This window comes from Aspergillus sydowii (assembly GCF_001890705.1).
Source record: "Aspergillus sydowii CBS 593.65 unplaced genomic scaffold ASPSYscaffold_31, whole genome shotgun sequence".
NCBI lineage: Eukaryota > Fungi > Ascomycota > Eurotiomycetes > Eurotiales > Aspergillaceae > Aspergillus > Aspergillus sydowii.
Genome location: NW_024467889.1, coordinates 20,867 through 21,259, shown reverse-complemented (window position 1 = coordinate 21,259; position 393 = coordinate 20,867).

Below are 393 nucleotides of genomic sequence, written 5' to 3'. Positions count from 1 at the left end.
TTGGGGCTGGAGCAGGACAGCACGAAAAGTTTGCGAGCTCATTGACAGGAAGTATTTGAGAACTGATCACGTTTGCTTCGTTTATTCTCTTATATGAAGAGTCGGTTCTGCGACATGCCTACGTCCGCATGGATATTTCTCGACAATCCTTAATCCCGTAATCCCAAATCCCAACTCATCATACCCACCCGGACGAAGGCATCCCCATACGCGGCATATTCCATTGCTTCTTCCACTCATGCTCCGCCACTGCCTCACGCTCCTGTGCTTGCCGTAACGCGTCACGTAGCTTCTGGGCTGCTCTCCAAATGCGAGGNTGGCCGGCCAGGTTCACTTCTGGCTCGAAGTACTGAAGTAGCGACAGCTCCTGCGATACGTCAATTGCCACGGCGG